A 19,417-nucleotide genomic window follows, 5' to 3' on the forward strand; every position below is an offset into this window, starting at 1 on the left:
TTTCTTCAGTGCCATAATAATGATTCATATGTAACACTCACGTTGGCTTTATTCCAAATCTGATTATTCAAAGGGGACCACGTGTTTAAAAATTGTCCGAGAGTGTTTAACGGACGTACAGTTGACTTCTCAGCACACACATACACACACACACACACACACACACACACACACACACACACAAACACACATGCAGCGTCTCTTTGACTCAACAGCTCTTTTATCTTTCCAATATGTACCATACTGACTGTGTTCTATATGCCGACTCTTTTACTATTCGATGTTTGCATGTTCACAGAGAGTGTTATTAGATAGTTTTAAGAGAGTCCAAACATCATTAACAATTATTCAGAATTCTGTGCTGGTTTTTTTTAATTTATTCCTATTTTATTATGTCACATCTTGTCAATTTTCCTGGACAGGCAGCTTTCAAATCAGCTCTGTTGTTTTTACCTACAAAGAGTTTAGTGCCTACGGTAGTTAAAAAATTTTACACCCCCCCCCAACCCCCCATTCCCCCCAAAACAAAATTTGACTTGTAAACCTGTAGCTCACAAATTGAATTTCTTTCTTTCTTTCTTTCTTTCTTTCTTTCTTTCTTTTGAAGCAGTGGACTCTTTATTGCCTGTACTTTACTGTTTGTTATCAGTAGTACACTGTTGACATGCTGTCAGTGAGATGTTTCTCCATGCTCTTCTGTTCCAATTTATCAGCGTAGGCGTGTGTGAACGTGTGAAAGGTGCGCGTGAACGGATGACCGTGCTCAGATTCTCGGCGCCAGCATCAGTTCCATTAAGCTTATAGGTTACACCGAGAGTCTTGACGTGAGAGAGAGAGAGAGAGAGAGAGAGAGAGAGAGAAAGTGTGTGTGTGTGTGGGCGTGAAAAGTGAATTTCACCAAGAATATACAAAAGTGCCTGCATATGCAATGAGAATTTATTAGAGTCTATATTTAAGAACGAGAATGAATTGAAAAATCTTTCCATACCATATTGGTATATTTGATTTTTTTTGTTTCTTTTTCATACGACCACAATTATTTATTTGTGTGCTTTATACTAGCGATGGTGATATCTTGTCCAATGTTGCGATAATGACATTGAAACTTTTCTGATCTCATTTATGCTCTGATGATGCTAGAAAATGTCTCGATTAAACATTTACCCCAATATAAATACGTATGTAAAGGTTTTCCATCAGTCAGACCAAACATTTAAAAACAGAGAAATACTGTCAAAACCAAACGCTACCCCAGCAGCACTGTTTAATGTCTTACTCTCTTTAAATTCTCACTAGGTTGTTGTTTTTTTTCCCTTCAAACCCGCCTCTGCTGAACATTCACGGGAAAATTACGAGCGTTAAATCAACAGCCAAAGTGTGCAAGTGAGATCAGTGTAAATATTCAGTATATATTGGAGGCGGTTTAAAGGCGGAGGCGTTCGTTTATCCGTCGCGATTTTACTGTTTGTGTATCTTTATAAGGAGCTGTACGTTTTCTCACACAGCAATCCACAAATCCACGTACAGTGCAATATAAACACAAGCGATTCATCTTAATAATCTCAAAATAGCTCCCCATAAACATTCGTTTTATCACGGGAGCACTTCAGAACACTGACTCACTTGTTTTCCTGCTCTTGCAAACGTTTGATAAGCTCCAGATAAATTTGAAATATATACAGTTATATATTTATTGATGAATGACATCATATTTTGTTTAGTTTTTTTTTTTTTCTGGTGATGTTTAATATTATGGAACTGTTATCACTTGTTAGGGCAGTTTCTGTATAACATCACACCAGCTTCTCTTATTTCTTTCTCTTAAGGTTAACAGTTTCAGTTTTCTTCCAGTTAATTAATTGTAACAGTCTAATGCATTAAATTTGCTCTGTCCCAAGCTCTTTTTCCCTCTTATATCCCTCTTGTAATTTGCGTCTATTTCGTGGAACATCCACAAAACACGTCACTTCCTGTTATCACTTATACACGTGTAGCAGTGTATTTAGGGTTATATTTTTTTTACTCTTGGGGTTAATAAGCCTAAATAATGTAACTCGTCACGTTACCCAGAAAGTAAGAATAAAAATTTAATTCATTCACTTGATGATGTGCAGCAATCTCACTAGTGGGCTCCCTGAATAAAGCGTACATTTGTTTTTGGCATAAAATGCAGCTACATTTTGACATTTGGTCTGTTTTGGGAAACTTAACTTCGAAGACTGATTATAATCACACCCCTGAGTGATTACATGCCCATAATAGTTGCCCACTATGGAGCTTAAAAGCTGACTGAAGTATTTGAATATGAATTTCATTGATCAGAATTATATACAAGTCATATTAAATAAAATACTTCTTTTTCCTGTGGTGTAGTTAATAAATGGACACTTTTGCTAATGTTCTTTCTTCGTTTTTGAGGTAACATTGCATTTAAAAACATATAATCGCACACTACAGGTTATCATTTTGAGATTTTGAGAAAATCAGAACATATAGATATTGCGTACTTTGGTCAAAATCGAATCATTAAGTGAAGTCATTTGAAGCGATGCAACATGGAGTTAATACATTAAATGCATCTAAAGTTTTTGTCCAATTCAAATACCTAAATTCCTATTAAGCATCTAAGTTTGACTTGCTAGCAAGTTAATGTTAGCATTGCCTAACTAGCTAGAACGTTACATAGATAGTTACACCGGGCATATACTAAGGCTACATCCACTTTAATCTGGATAAATTTGAAAACGCATCTTTTTCGCTACGTTTTGGCCTTCCGGAGTTTTTGTCTGGCGTAAATGGAGCATTTCGAAAACACTCTCTCAAGTGGATAAATTTGCAAACACCATTTTTTGCATTGTAGAGTAGACTGAGAAAACGGAGATGTTTAAGAACAATGACATATTTTTAGTCACGTGATGCAGTCACATCACCCATTCAACTCAAAAGCTAACAAGATGGTGGATGACGCTGTACAACAGCATCTGTACATTTAAAAAAAAACTTGTGTATTCCGTGGCCATTGCCGCATCAATACAAAGACAGGGAAAGTAAATAAGCGCCGGAGGGAAATTACGCATGACGAAGCTACGCATGCGCAGTATAGGGATGGAAGCCTTTTCAGACGTTTCAGTGTGGACGAGCAATTTTTTGAATACTTGGGGGAAAAAAGTTTTTAAAAGGAAAATGCAATTTTCAGGTCTATCTGGACTAATGTGGATGTCGCCTGAGCCTCATGTTAACATCATTGTAGAAAACTAGCTACTCGTGTAGAACATTAAAAAAAAGTCCAAAGCATCCGTTTTTCCCTGTGAATCTCGGGTGCTTCACTTTTGCCAAATTTACATAAAATCTGCATTTTTGAGATACCAGGAGTTCCAAACATAGAAAAATTATTGGCCCAAGTTGCGTATCAGAAAAGCGTTTGTTCTGTTGTCAGGAGATCGTTTGAATCCTGATGATTCCACAGCCATCTGTGGGAGGAAATTGGCTGTCCGTGCGGTATGGATGGTGTATCACAGTGGCACATCTGTGAGCTCATTGACCAGTCCCTCCAGGATTTCGTGATTTTGCGATCGCAGAAATGAAAACAAAATCAAGCAAACTCTGCAATATTGAGAGGAGCTTGCGATTTTTCAAAATGACCGCAGATTGACCGCAGAGTTTCCACAGATTTGTGCGAAGACGTGTCATGTGACATCATCACGACGTGCATTCAGCCGAAGCCCTCTTCTAACATGAGTACAGCTGAAAGGTCTCATTCACCGACAAACGTCACCGTGAAAGACCGTGTAAAAGAATTTCGTGCGATTGCACTTTCACAAATTCAAGAAGTTTTCTGCGGAAAAAAGCACAAAAAACTTGCATCGCAAATGTTGACAAAAAAACCGCAACAATAATCAAGCGTTTTCGGCTGCGAGAATCACAATCCTGTACGGACTGATTCATGCGGAAGAGGGCAGATAGCGCCCCTCCCATCCTGGTTGGTAGCTGGTGTGTGATAAAGGTGAGCTGGCTGGTGGGCGGGAATTGGCAGGTGGCCAGATTGGAACGAAACATTAAACAGAAAAAAAAAGAAGAATTTTCTTTATATACAAAATTCATATTCAAATACTTTGTGTCATCTTCCACGCTCCATAGACCACGTGTGCTCTAATGTCGATGAATGAATTTTGGCATAAACCTTTCACAAATTCTCCAAAATATTTATTCAGTGCTTATTATAAAGCAAAGGAAAAAAGAAAAAAAAAGGAGTGCTGGCTTTTTATCGACAATAAATGATTGAGGTAATTTATTTATTAACCTACAGTGGTTTAGAGGCCAGTTTCTAACCTCATCAGAAGTATTTTTGTACATATACATTTTTTACGTGAACGTCAATCACGATGCCTTGAGACTAAAGGAAGCATGTAAGGAAAAACATGGAGCAGTTAGTCCCGGTCTTGTTCAGTCTCGTTTTGTCTCCTTATGTACAGTACAGAGTGGTGCTCCATCATTTGTGTGTTTGGTGTTAAACCTTGTTGTCAGACCGAGGTGTTGCGTTTGACCTTACTCAATCTGTTGCCTTGAAACGTTTGCAGATTTACATAAGCTCTTATCCGCTGTGGTTTATTATTCAGAAACCCTCCTGCTACTTCATTACGTTTCAATTCAGTTTATTTCAAGCACCATTTGGAGTGTGTTTTTCTTCCGTTTCTGTAAAGCCGTGTGTACAGCTTATCAACGCTAAAGGGATTTCTGACAAAACAGAACAAATTTGCGTTACTTTGCTTCCTGTTTTAAAGGGATTGTTTGACATTTTTCCACACAATATATTCGTCAAGTTCATCTTTGCGTGTGCAGTTATGACAGTTTCTGAGCTTACAGTAGCATATTGAAAGGAAGCCTAGAGGAGCTCATGATAAATCAATTTAAAAAATCATTTTCCATTGAATATTGCATTCATTTGTTAATTTTTATGTATCAATAAAAATTCCATCATTTTTCTTGTAGTATCTCTATTATGTATTTCCGACATTTTCCTACATGTGATTAGCAGGATAAAAAATGTTTAGTTCAATTGTAAATGTTTCTACAACTGTATAAAAATTAACTTAGAAACTGTTTTTTTGTTTTGTTTTGTTTTGTTTTGTTTTTTTAAATCTGTGTAATCATTATGTATGGATTCAGCTCAGCCTCACATGTATAAGGGTCTGCACTTTTTCATTATGTTAATCGTTATTAACACTGCAGGAGGGGGAAGAAAAAAAAGCGAGTGCAGATGAAAACCTCTGATTCTGGATTCAATAGAAAGAAATTTGAACAAAAAAATGTTGAACCATCCCTTTAATGTGAAAATTATTAATGCCCATGGAATGAACCAAACATATAATAAAGGCAGTGTGTGTCAGAAACTGGAGCGTGAAACCCCGCATTTTGATAGCTTTTGGGAAAATCAAAACTGGAGCAGTTTTCCAAAGAGATGTGGTTTATAATGTGGCCACATTGAAAATACAGGACAATGTGTGTTATCTTTTTTACAGTTGTACTTAATCCAAAAGATGTTGATATATATATATATATATATATATATATATATATATATATATATATATATATATATGAGAAATATGTGTAGGTTTTCTACTTAGGACCACCACATGTACCATGTTGAACTCTTTCTAACGTTTAAAGTTGCCGCAGAAATTTTATGTCTTAAACCTACACCTAAATAAAAGAAATCCATGAAGTGCTCCCGATATGATTTGATATAATGAAAGAGCAGGGTTCCTACTCCGACTAAATAGCTTTTCGTTCTCATTGGGGGTCCTGACTATTTAAGCTGTACAATTAATGTACACATTAACTCCAATGACTGAAGATATCAATGTTCTGGCATGCTGTAGACTTTAGTCTTTCCTTTTTCTTGTTTTCTTTGATTTTCTTTGTACATAGCAGGGGCACCTGCACATTTCTACATGTATAGTTGTAAGAATTCATTTTCAAATGCGTTATGTATCAAAGAATCTTCCTGCCTGGTTAGCTTTGTATTTCAAATGTGTTGCACAAGTTCAGCCTTTTGTTTTTTTGGGTTTTTTTTTGTTTGTTTTTTTATTCTTATTCTTTTTTTTTTTTGCCTATTGTATGTTTATTTTATAATAAAATTGATAAATGTAATAAACAAAAAAAAATGAGATGTAGTTATGCTGTTTTTAAATGTTTAATGTCTGTATTTAAAAAAAAAAAGCTGAATAAAAAATGGTATAAGGCAAATAGGAGCGCTTTAAGGAATTTTTGAGTGCACCGGTTGTTAAATCACATCAGTCATAAATGCTAAAGCAGGGGTTCCCACATTCGGGGTTGCGACCCCATGTAAGGTTGCTTGATTTACAAATGAGGACATGAGAGAAATTCACAGTCTCTTCTTTCAGGGGTTTCTTCCTGGTACTCCAGTCTCTTCCTCCAGTCCAAGGACATGTGTTGTATGCTGATTGGCATTTCCAAATTGTCCGTAATGTGTGACGGGTGTGTGAATGTGTGTGCGATTGTGCCCCCTGATGGGATGGCACCCCGTTCACCCCTGTGCCCCGAGTCCCCCGAGATAGGCTCCAGGCTCCCCTACGACCCTTGACCGAATCCAGCTAAAGTAGTCGCTCGCATTACACGTATGTTACTCACATATGATATAATGTTCAAATGTTGCAATAGTCCTCAAGTATTAATCTGGAATTAAAAAAGTAGCTTATTCAAGTGCCAGTCATCTGCCAACTTCGATCTGGTTGTTTTTTTTTTCAGTCTCTCCAGCATTGTGCGATTGCAGAAATGAATGCAAAATCAAGCAAACTCTGCAACATTCAGATGAACTTGCGATTTTACTTTCAAACTTACCTCAGATTTTCCGCAGATTTGGGCCAAGACACGTCATGTGACCATAACAACTCACATCCAGCCAAAGCCCTCTTCGAGTCACGTGCGTCGAACATGAGTACAGCCAAAACGTCTCGTTTACCAACAAACATCACTGTGAAAGACGATTGAAATTGTGCCAATTTCAGTAGTTTTCTGCAAAAAAAAAGCACAAAGAAACTACACAAATTGTATCGCAAGTTTAAAAAAAAAAAAAAAAAAAGTGGAGCAAAATCAAGCATTTTTGGCTGCGACAATCACAAAAAAAAACCTCAGCGAAATCCTATACGGACAGTTTTTCTCAGACCATGGCAATCCCTTGAGCAAGAATTTTATGCCGTGATCACATCCAATATGTTACATAACCATGTTAAAACTTTTGTACACAGCTTAGAAAACGCTCAATATCCAACTCAGCAAAAAATAAATAAATAAATAAATACATTTTTCAGATAGGCTTAATTATAAGTTTGTCTGCTGCAGAGGTTAAGGCACTTTTTAATTAGAAAATCGAATGAACAAAACAGCACTTCAAAACTTTTGAAAGCAAGGACCAGAAAACAAAACAAAACAAAAAAGATTTGTATTCGGGAATTGTGCTGATGTTAGCACAAAATCCCAAGGGATTTATTAGATGCATCCCATTTCTGTAATGTTCACACAGTACACATTTTCATAGAAATTAGCCGATCTTCATGCGAGCGCATTCTTTAGGAAACTAATGACTCCTTATTTATTCATCACACGGAAAATTTGCTTGATCGGGCGTACATGATTAATTTATTATGTGCTTCTTCTTCTACATCACGTTACTCCAAGCTTCTCCAATTTGGACAGCTTCCTTTCTCCCTTTCAGCCAGTTAAGACTCTACCTACTAAATAATGTCCCAATTTAAGCGTCCAAGGCCTTTTATTTACTGAATGCGAGCTTTTCATTTCTCTTCGCTGACAGTTTAGATTTATTGATTTAATTGCCTCAGGTAACCATGCAATAAAATCACCGCGAAGATAAATTTCTGTGGCACTGTGCACCGTGGAGGTCATTTTTCAGCCTCCGTAGCTACATGTCTACGGGTCACAGGTGTAAATTTATAAGTCAAAGTCTCTCATTAACATGATGCCTTGAAATCATTTGAGTGCTGAAATGTGTAATGGCTTTATGAGGACGATGTGAGTGATAGGGCCCCTGAGCTGGAGCTTTGCTAATTGACAGTTCCAGGAATAACTGGTCCTCTCTGACAGTCGAGGGAAATTAAATAAATAAATAAATAAATATCAGGTCATGGCGAGCTACTGTAATCGTGACACGCAGAATACTAATGGAAATGTCACCATCTTACTTTGAAGTAGCGATCAAGCAAGAAGGTTCACATTTTGCCCCGAAATCTAGGTTCTAATTTAAATGTTCTTGCTTATCGGTGTGTAACTGGGATAAGGTCAAGCTTTTCTTGAATTGCTTCATTTCACAGTCTAATTAGTGCTGTTTCTTAAAATAAATAAATTATATGTATATTTTATATATATATATATATATATATATATATATATATATATATTTCTTTCTTTCTTTCTCTTGGTGAACTCTCTCATGTTAACTTTAAAGATAGTCATCAAATCTTATGATCTAGGATTTTCACAAAAGATGTCAATCTTCAGCTATAGTACCTTCCCAGGCGTAGTACCAGCTGTAGTACTAGCATTCAGGATACCAAAAATGGTCACAAATAAATACATTTTTGATTGATAGTTTTATATAATATGTTTTGAAGTGATGTGTTAGAGGCTCGCAAGTACTCAGGAGGCATGGTGCTGGTAATATCATGAGTTCTCCCCAAAAACATGTACAAAAATTTTAGTTATAACAGTTATAGAGTAGCTTAACCAACAGTTATAAACTGCTTCATTATTATTTCCCCTCATTCAGGGAGTAAAGGCACAAGCATGGAGGAAAACATTCGAACATACCATTAAACAGCACCAGTTTGTAAGGTTACGACGTTCCGCGTGTTTATATTTTTTCATACTAATGTTATATACTCTTACCAGTACCGATGGTTGACACAATACCAAAATTCTTTTTGATACCAATATCAAATGTGTCTCGATGCCAAAAAGAAACGTTGACCAAAAATAGATAAGTAACTAAATTACAATCTCCTTTTTTGTTCCCCAAACAATTAACACAAACACAGGAAGAGCAGTTAAACTCTCACTAAAAGACTTGTTTTATTTTTTAACCTTTAGCTGTCTTACCTGCTGAATCCAAGTCAAGATCTCGATGCTTATTGGTCGGATATTTTATTTAAATTTTCGCAGCACATATTTAACCAACTTGGGTAAATCAAGAGCAAACGGTGTAGAGCCAAAATGTTCTCGCAACATAGGACTCAGAGACATGGAGTAAGAATTGATATGCATGAGGTTTATATGGACAAAAACAACAGGAAACACCAGGAAAATCACTAGAGATATGTTCAAACCCAAAACAAAATCCATTATGCCAGCTAGGGTCAACAAACCAAAATATCAGAACATCATCAAAACAGAAGGGCAAGGCACAAGGCAAGTCAAAGTCAAAGAATACATCCACAAAAACATGGCTCAGATATAACAAAATTGGCTTGCAAACTACAAGGCTCCACGGGGAAGGTCATGTGCTTTTTATAGCAGTTCAAAAGGAAATAGGAAACACAACCAAAGAAGTGAGTTAATATTCAGAGGAGGATGTCCTCTGGAGGTCTGGAGGAGAAAGGTCCAGGTTAGGTGTGTGTTCACATATCAAGCCATCATGTGGCAGAGGCTGTCTTTCCTCCTCGACCAGTTATTTATCTTAAAGCATATTACTTAGTAACAGGAAAGGCATGTAGTCACGGGAGTTTCTCTGGGATAAGTTTAGACTCTCCAACAGGTCGAAATAAATTAACGTTAAATCAACATCTTTGTGATTTTATCCAACCCCCTGCGTTACCCATTCTAACCATCTTATTATCACTGCAATGAAAATAGCATGTGTGTAATTATTGCTGAACTTCCATTTAATCATATCTAGCGGTACACTGGTGTTCCAATCAGACATTTTCAATCAGTATAAACAAATGAATTTTTTAAATCACCGCAAGTCTGTTATAAGATTAGTCAGGACACTGTTGGGTTTCTGTGCATAGAGTATCGTGACTCTGTGTTTAGCTGCTGGTGAGCAGGGCGATGGGAAAGGGGAAGGGAGTGAGCCCCCTGCTGGACAAACAACTCACACCTCTCTGCAATAACACTGGTACAGAGATAAAACAGACAGCACGACTAAAGCTTTTTTGATAGTAAAACACTGTATATAACTGCCACAATAATATTATAACTTATATTTAGAAGCATACATTTTAACCTAGTAAGGTAGGGTACCACGTTCGCCTCACACCTCCAGGGTTGGGGGTTCGATTCCCACCGTGGAGTTTGCACGTTCTCCCCGTGTTGCGGGGGTTTCCTCCGGGTACTCCGGTTTCCTCCCCCAGTCCAAAGACATGCATGGTAGGCTGATTGGTGAGTCCAAAGTGTCTGTAGTGTATGAATGGGTGTGTGAATGTGTGTGTGATTGTGCCCTGCGATGGATTGGCACCCTGTCCAGGGTGTACCCCGCCTTGTGCCCGATGCTCCCTGGGATAGGCTCCAGGTTTCCCCGTGACCCTGAAGGAAGGATAAGCGGTATAGAGGATGGATGGATGGATGGATGGAAGCTAGGGTAAAAAAAACTTTTTGGTATATGTTTACTTAAAATATACACATTTGTTCTAAATGTAAAATAAATAATATAATAATTAAATAAATAATATTCTAAAAATAAACAAATAAATAAATATTCTACTTTACATTAAATTAGAGATTGGGGTAAAATCATCTGATCCTCCATCATGAACTCTTTCAACAATTTGCATTTCTTCAGTAGGTAGCAACCTAAAACAGAGCCCTAGAGCTGAGCAGATGAGGGTTAAAGACTGTGTTCATGGGTTTAACACTGGCTCAGTCCTGGGATTAGACCTCACAACATTCTGGTCACTAGTGCAAAGCATGAATCATTTGCCCAATTTCTGTATTTCTATAGTTCAATAAGCAGTATACACACCACACCAGACACAGCTCAGATAAATTACATCTTTAGCCCATCTGCTGGAAAAAAGTGAGGAGCTATGATTTCTCGTCTCTCCACTGGTCGTGCAGGCGCAGCACCGCTGACTTCACTGTGTTAAGCACTTAATTAAATGACTCTTGATTAAAGCCAGGGCCTGGTGAGAAAGCGCACATCACATTTCACCGCTTCATAATTGACTCCTTGTTAGATTTCCTCAGACTGTAATGTGCAGAAAGCACAATTTATTAGATTTTCGTTCCACACACATTTCTTCCTCGAGCAATTAAGCTGCCTCTTTAAGTCCTGCCTCATGTGGCTTGGGCAAAAAGAAGCAGAGTGTCTTCTGCTAAGGCGAGGGATATTCTGTCAGCGTTTATAACACCCGAACCTGAAAATAAGGATCAAAGAAGCATTTGTATTTCAACAGAAGAAAAGAAAGGAAAAGAAAAGAAAGGATAAGAAAAGAAAAGAAAGTTTTGTATACGGAGCACTTTTACAAAGGAAGAAAAGAAAAGAATGTATAAATTCTGAATATATAAATGTATTTCCATATTTAACTAAACCAATAACACTGTTAAGGGACTGTGAGACCCTTTGGCACTATGGCCAGCCTTTTGTAAATGTAGAGGAACATAATCCCTTTGGTTTAGATATGAGATGTGCACGTAAAATAATTATATAACAGTACAATATTTGCATTGATAAATGTATGCCTGGAACTTCTTAATTATTGAACTGATGGTGGAAATGGGTATTTTCAATGCTTGTGCTATTTTCTTATAGCCACGCTCCATTTTGTGAAGCTCAACAACCTTTTGCCGCACATCACGGCTATATTCCCTGGTCTTACCCATTGTTATGAATGACTAAGGGAATTTGGCCTGTGTGTTACCTCATATTTATACCCCTGTGAAACAGGACAGAACAATTTCTGCTTCCTAGTCATGCAAGGTGTACTAAAAAAAATTAAAATATCAATGGGAATATACTTCAAATATATTTTTCTTATATGAATTCATAGGGGTGCCAATAATTGTTGCACAAAAATATTTTAAAAAGATTTTTTTATATATATAAACCTGTGTTGTGTTTGATATCCATGAGAGCAGAGTATTTTTGTGATTTTTTTTTTTTTTAACATAATATCAAAAGTTTAAACAATAAAGACAATTTTTCGCAGCCTTCTTTGCTCATATTTACCAAGGGTGCCAATATTAGTGGAGGGCACTGTATATATTCCAATTTACATTTATATATTCCGAGTTATTACTATATATTCTGAATTACATGTATATATTCGGAGTTATAATTATATATTCTGATTAACATTTACATATTCCGAGTTATAACTTCAGGATTTATAAATATATATTCCGATTTCATCTAATAATTTCACTGTTTAATTGTATTTTAAATTATTTTACTGTTCCGGGACGAGTGTCGGTCAAGGTCAGAACACCAAACAGAGCAGCAGACACACAGCTTTAATGATAAATTGGTGCTGTTTATAAGGTGCGCTCTGATAAGCTGTAATTATAATTAAACATCCACGGTAATCACTGCTTTGGTTTCGGATAAATCTACTGATCTACTGTTCCCCAAATGAATAATGACACAGAAGAACCAAATAACCCACAGAATATTGATATTTACTGTGTGCAGTCATTGACAAAATAATATATACATTTTAAACACTACTAAATCGTTGGTAGCACTCTATTTTGCAGTATGGTAAGTAATTAGTGATTAATGATAAGTACATGTTAAGTAATAAATATTAATAAGTACTTAGTATTGTATGTGGCAAATTAATATGTAATAGCTGAGTATGTGGTAATTAACCTGTATTTAATACGACATAGTATTAGCAGTGTCCGCCATGTAGCACCAAAAAAGCTGCTAGCTAAACAATGACAGATACATAGCTTGATCTATAAATAAACAACAAATTATCAAAATGAAACAAACAAATAGTCAAACAGAATGTTGTAGTTTGTACAATTTATTTACAATATTTAACAATTACAGAGATAAAATAAAAAGCTATACTAGTTGTGTTGAACTGGTTTGAACTAGGCTACTCACCTGATCACTACTGCAACTCTGAGAACTCCGCAGGTCTGACTAGCACTGAAATGTTTACGTTTGAAATGCTGTCAGTCATGTTTATTAGCGTTCTGGCAGTTGGGTACAAGGTTCAGCCCCTTTGTGAGGTCTCTCAATCATCATATGGAGAAACCATGCATCCGGGTGGGACAAAAAGGCATTTATGTAGCGCGTACTGTCCAATAAACATTAACATACACCATATGGCCAAAGGTTTGTAGACTCCTGACCATCACACCCGTATGTGGTTGTTTCCCAAACTGTTGCCACAAAGTTAGAAGCACACGATTGTATTGGATGTCTTTGTACAACCCCAATTTCAAAAAAGTTGGGACAGTATGGAAAATGCAAACAAACAAAAGGAGTCGTTTGATATTTCAATTCACCCTGTACTGTATTGAAAATACATTATTAACACATTATTTGATGTTTTACTTTGTGAATTGGATTTATTTTTGAAAATATACGGTAATTTCAAATCTAATAACTGCAACACACTCCAAAAAAGTTGGGACAGTCGACTGTTTACCGCTGTGTAAGATCACCTTTTTTTAAAAAATAACACTTAGTTAAGCATTTGGGCACTGAAGACTCCAGTTGCTTAAGTTTAGCAAGCGGAATTTACCCCATTCATCCGTTATGCATTTCTTCAGCTGTGTAACTGTAGAGGACCTTCGTTGCCTTATTTTGCGGTTCATAATGCGCCACACATTCTCAATGGGAGACAGGTCAGGACTGCAGGTAGTCCATGCTAGCACCTGCACTCTCTGCTTACGCAACCATGTTGTAATCCGGGCAGAATGTGGTTTGGCGTTGTCCTGCTATGGATGGCAGCATATGTTGCTCCAGAATGTGTACATATCTTTCTACATTAATGGTGCCCTCACAGATGTGCAAGTTACCCATGCCATGGCCACTGACACACCCCCATACCATGACAGACGCTGGCTTTTGGACCTGACGCTGATAACAGCTCGGATGGTCCTTTTCCTCTTTGGCCCAGAGAACACAACGGCTGTTTTGTCCAAAAACTATTTGAAATGTTGACTCATTGGACCACAAAACACGATTCCACTGTGCTACTGTCCATCTCAGATGAGACAGAGCTCAGAGAAGTCTGCGGTGCTTCTGGACAGTGCTGATGTATGGCTTCTGCTTTGAATAGTAAAGCCTTAACTTGCATCTGTGGATGTAGCGGCGAATGGTGTTGCTGACAAAGCTTTACGAAAGTATTCCCGAGCCCATGTCAGGATATCCATTACAGACTAATGGCGGTTTTTAAGACAATGACGTCTGAGGGATCGGAGATCACGCGCATTCAGTGGTGGTTTTCGACCATTTACGCACCGAGATTTGACCGGATTCCTGGAATCTTTTAATTATATTGAGCACTGTAGAAGGTGAAATACCCAAAATCCTACTAATTTGTCTTTGGGGAATGTTTTTCTCAAAGTGTTGGATTATTCGCTGATGCATCTATTGGCAGATTGGCGAGCCTCGACCCATCCTCGCTCTTGAAGCACTAGGCCTTTTTTGGAGGCTCCTTATATACTGTGATTAGATGATTGCCTCACCTGTTTCACATCACCTTCTTATTTCTTCTCACATTGTTATTAGTCCCAAATTCCCTCTGTCCCAATTTTTTTGGAACGTGTTGCATGCATCAATTTCAAAATAAACGTTTATCTTTAAAAAAAAAAAAAAACAACAACTATGCAGACGATTAGGTAAAACATCAAATACTTTGTCTTTATAAGTTTTTTTTGTTTGTTTGTTTGTTTAAATACAAGTCAAACTACATTTACAAACCACTCATCTTTGTTTTTATTAGCATTTTCCATACTGTCCCAACTTTTTCGGAATTGGGGTTGTACAGTATGATGTATCATTACAATTCCCCTTCACTGGAACTAAGAGGCCCAAACCTGTTCCAGCATGACAATGCACCTGTGCACAAAGCGAGCTTCATAGAGACATGGTTTGTTAAGGTTAAAGTGGAAGAACTTGAGCTGCATGCACAGATCCCTGACCTCAACCCCACTGAACAGCTTTGGGATGAACTGGAATACCAATTGCATGCCAGGCCTTATTGTCTGACATCAGTGCCTGACCTCAATAATGCTCTTGTGGCTGAACGAGCACAAATCCCCACAGACATGCTCCAAAATCTAGTGGAAAGCCTTCCGGGAGAGTGGAGGTTATTATAACAGGAAAGGAGCGACTAAATCTGGAAAGGATTGTTCAACAAGGACATATGAGTGTTATGATGAGGTGTCCACAAACATTTTCTTTCCTATGCAAAAGCCACCTCTGATACACTCTCAGTATAGCCGTGTATCCGGGCGTGACCCAAAATGACGTATAAAAAGCCTTTTCTCTAATGAATGTTAAACTTTGCTCTCATTAAAAGAAAGTGTAGATGAACTATCATAGCATCCCAGTGAAGCTGTCCATCAATCAAATTCTATTAGCAGTGATTCTACATGTAGTCTTAAAGCAATCACCTGTGTCAAGTACATAGTAATGCATGCAAAAACTATCAGGTATTTAATGATTTTAATGAGTCTTTATTAATCACATATACATTAAAGCCCAGTGAAATTCTTTTCTTCACATACCCCAGCATGTCAGGAAGCTGGGGTCAGAGCGCAGGGTCAGCCATGATACAGTGCCCCTGGAGCAGAGATGGTTGAGGGCCCGACATTATAGACTCATGGCGGTTTTTAAGACAATGACGTCTGAGGGATCGAAGATCACACGCATTCAGTGGTGCCCAACAGTGGCAGCTTGGCAGTGCTGGGGCTTGAACCCCCGCCCTTCCAAATCAGTGACCCAGAACCTGGCAATGCTGGGGCTTGAACCCCCGCCCTTCCAAATCAGTAACCCAGAACCTGGCAGTGCTGGAGCTTGAACCCCCGCCCTTCCAAATCAGTAACCCAGAACCTGGCAGTGCTGGGGCTTGAACCTCCGCCCTTCCGATCAGTAACCCAGAACCTGGAAGTGCTGGGGCTTGAACCCCCGCCCTTCCGTTCAGTAACCCAGACCCTGGCAGTGCTGGGGCTTGAACCTCCGCCCTTCCGTTCAGTAACCCAGACCCTGGCAGTGCTGGGGCTTGAACCCCCGCCCTTCCGTTCAGTAACCCAGACCCTGGCAGTGCTGGGGCTTGAACCCCCACCCTTCCGATCAGTAACCTAGAGCCTTAACGACCAAGCCACCACTGTCCCCTATAATATCTACAATAGTACTTACTGCCATAACACAATAATCACCCAGAAAAGACAAGAGTCTTTTAAACAGTTAGTGTTTAATTACCATGTCCAAATTAGACTTCATTTTACAATCCATTTCAACTGCATGTCTAGATTTACTTATTACTTAGTAATGTTGTTTATGTCTGGCTATGGTCTGAATCCTACAAAGATAGTACTAGTTAATAATTAAGTAGGGGAGAATGGGGCATGCTCTCTGTCACACTTTTCACTCTGTCTTACATTTCTTGGCCATGACACATTATAATGGAATAAATGTCAAATCAAATGAAAGATTGAAGTCTCAGGCGAATATATTTTACTTTTATGACATCCGTGTCTTATTTCATTATGGAGTTACAGAGAGATATCTAGTAGACGGTGTGAAGTTGTGACACTTTGCCCCATCAGTCAGTAAGCTGTCATACTGGATATATAAATATTTATAATATACTACATATGGTCACATAATTATATAACATACTGTACCCGTCACTTATCTGTCAATTACTAGTTACTTACTGATTGTTATGTTTATCAATGACTTCTGTATCACAACAGAAACCTGATCATATATCAAGCCTCCGCAGCATGCCAGTGTTAGGACATGGCTATCGTATGGCATTTATTATACTGTGCACATGACAAAGAGCACCTTTCTCTGCCAGAAACCAGCGTCTTCTCACTCAGCAACCTGTGTTGTGCTTCCTCAAGGTTAGAATAAGAATTTATTTTCACTCCCGCTCAGCTGGCAGACTAAGGGAAGCGGATGATGTATGAGCCATCGCATGTTATTTATTTGCCAAACTCTTCCAGATGTGGAGCCATCATTTATCTACTGACAAATCAAACCTTGTGACCAGCTTGTGCTGTGACCCTGACCAGGGCGAAGCAAGGCTGCCGGTGGGAATATACTCACAGGCACAGACATGCACACACACATAGAGAGAGAGAGCGAGAGAGAGAGAGAGAGAGAGAGAGAGAGAGAGAGAGAGAGAGAGACCGCTTTCTCACTGATCTGGCTGAACAGTAAGGCCTAGTGCAGATAAGCATACCTGGATTTTGACCTCAATGAGAGAGTGGTTTTGGCTATAGAACTACTTCATAATGCACACACGCACACACACACAAACACACACACACACACCACACTCTTATATAAATATAAATACATATTCTATAAACACACACAGTCACTCACAAGGAGATATCCGGTGACCTCACAAGTGTCCTTATTACTAAAGGAAATCTTCAGCATTTTTTGTTTGTTTGTTTGCTTGTTTGTTTGTTGTTTGTTTGTTTGTTTGTTTTACAAAATGTTTATCTACTACATCTGAAGTGTGCGAGATGTTTGCCAGTACCAGTAAAATAACAGAAAACCTGTTAGCTCGTTCACTTATAATTGAAGTCAAAGATCAGTTGTTGAATTATGTTAATAAATGGTTATGCAAAATGCTGTTTTTCTTCTGAGAACGTATTCATGAATTCTTTGCTTGCAGGTATTTATAAATTAATCTAATCTCTACTTTTTTTCCAAAGGAAGAATTTGTGGTTATATATTTTTGTTTCATGGATCAATGATCATGCATGAATACCAAAAGAAAAAATGTAGGAGAGTGAACTATATTTTACTAAACAGCTCCAGTGTTGTAAAAGTAAATAAATAAACAAATAAATAAGTAAAATTAAGTTGAAAATTTGTGTCAATATTTACCTACGAAAAGTTCCTTGTGTCCTGGTTGTGCACATACTTAAAAATATGATTATTTAAAAAAATAATAATAATAAATTACTGTACCTGTGTGCATTGTTCACCTACTGAGTTTGTCAGATTTCTAAAGTGCAAAACTTTTGAGACAGTTTTTTTTTTTTCCAGTTTTTGACAAGACAAACGCCTTTGAGTCTGAAAAAAATAATTAAATAAAAAATAAGCTTTTTTTTTTTTTTTCATTCCAATACGTTACTATACTAGGGTTTACTTGAGCAAGAAGCAATTTTAATATATAGAGTTTCCAAATCATTCATCTAATAGTAGTCTAATATACTGCAAATATTAATGTCTGATTGTCATGAACAGGATGTGGAAAACTCCTATTTGTGACGATCACATTAATTTGCAATTACTGCCAATTTATCAAACAGTATGGGCTCAATATTAGTTAGTTGTCAAACTACTCTTCTCTCTAAAATTAACAAACAAAGGTCCCATATTATGTGGAATGGATAAATTGAGTAAGTTATCATCTGCTGTGGTTGGAGTTGACTTTCAGTCTGTAAACTGTAAACATGTACTGTAAAATTTACAGTAATTTACTGTCAAGCAGAGTTGCCAGGAACAAACTATCACCACAACTAGCTCATCAAACTTGCACTGATTCCACCACCTCCACCACTGAATTTAGGTGCTTTACTAAACCAAAGTTTTTACTAGCATATAAAGTCAAACAAAGTCTATATTCACCTAAAATAGTCACCGAGATAAAGGCCACAAAAATGATCCACTAATTTGCTGATGTCGATACAGGATCATTTTTTAACCATTCTGACTCCTGGTAAAAACAGTAGATATCCAACTATACATTGTGTTTTCTGGTATTTTACTGTGAACCAATACACTGATCTAAATTGCCTAATCGCTAACAGTACAATCCTGTAAAATAATAAATCAGTATTTTTCTGTAAAAATAAATACTGTAAATTTGCAGCATTTTACCGTGCATAATTTTATCGTGAGAAAAGACGTTCCCTATATATATAAGGCTGAACCAAATTTTAAAAAGTAGCCACTATGGGTTAATTCATATAATAAATTCAATCATAATGTCATATCTATCTATTTAATTTTGTCCACAAATGGCATTCCATAATATTTATTGTATTTGCAATGCCCAAAACATGTATTTCAAACAGTATTCTCAGGCAGCGACACTGGAATTCATTCTGTTCCTCACGAGATGTAAAGAAAACTGAGAAATGAGTACCTGAGAAATGCGAATGTTTTGGGAAAACATCTGTAAGTCCTTAAATCTGTAGTTACAGCTGAGGTTTTAATACTGATGTG

Source organism: Ictalurus furcatus, chromosome 8, assembly GCF_023375685.1.
Source record: "Ictalurus furcatus strain D&B chromosome 8, Billie_1.0, whole genome shotgun sequence".
Classification (NCBI taxonomy): Eukaryota; Metazoa; Chordata; class Actinopteri; order Siluriformes; family Ictaluridae; genus Ictalurus; species Ictalurus furcatus.